This window comes from Colobus angolensis, unplaced genomic scaffold (genome assembly GCF_000951035.1).
Source record: "Colobus angolensis palliatus isolate OR3802 unplaced genomic scaffold, Cang.pa_1.0 Scaffold6, whole genome shotgun sequence".
NCBI lineage: Eukaryota > Metazoa > Chordata > Mammalia > Primates > Cercopithecidae > Colobus > Colobus angolensis.
In genome coordinates, this window is record NW_012119598.1 from 1616743 (window position 1) to 1617478 (window position 736).

Sequence of the window (736 nt, forward strand, 5' to 3'; positions counted from 1 at the left end):
AAATAAATAAATAAATAAATAATTTAAAAAAATTAGCTGGCTGTGGTGGAGCACACCTGTAGTTCCAGCTACTCAGGAGGCTGAGGTGGGAGGATGGCTTGAGCCTGGGAAGTCAAGCCTGCAGTGAGCTGTGATCATGCACTGCACTTCAGCCTGGGTGACAAAGAGAGATCCTATCTCAAAAAGAAAAACAAAACAAAAAGAATAAGACCATTAAAGAGAACAGGATGAATTCAAAGAAAAAAATGCAGATAAGTAAAGCTAGAACGTATTACACCATCACCCGCTGGAGAGAAAAGGTTAGTACATGCACTATCCACTGATCTGCTCAGGAGGAGAAAAGAAAATTGTAGCTGTGAGGAACTCGTCAAAAACAATTATGAAAGCAGCTACATACATATGAAATGTAATTCACAATTCCTTCTTCCCTTCAAAGGCGGGAAAACTGTACACTTTTCATCAAAATAGATACTATTTCTAAGATTAGGAAAAAATATAAGAATTTGGCCAGACAGGACAAGACTAACCAGTGTCTAGGATTCAGAAAACTTTGGGTTATTTTGGTTTTTTTGTTTGTTTGTTTTGAGATAGAGTCTCGCACTTTCGCCCAGGCTGGAGTGTACTGCTGTGATCTCGGCTCACTGAAATCTCCCCCTCCTGGGTACAAGCAATTATCTTGCGTCAGCTTCCTGAGTAGCTGGGACTACAGGTGTGTGCCACCATGCCTGGCTAAATT

At 40.6% G+C, this 736-nt stretch overlaps 1 protein-coding gene across 1 annotated transcript in view; it reads right to left on the reverse strand.

The window, feature by feature from the left end:
- The window catches only part of DOCK5 (dedicator of cytokinesis 5), a 99484-nt gene that overhangs the window by 13693 nt on the left and 85055 nt on the right, over nucleotides 1-736 (reverse strand). The gene's annotated exons all lie outside the window — the stretch shown is intronic.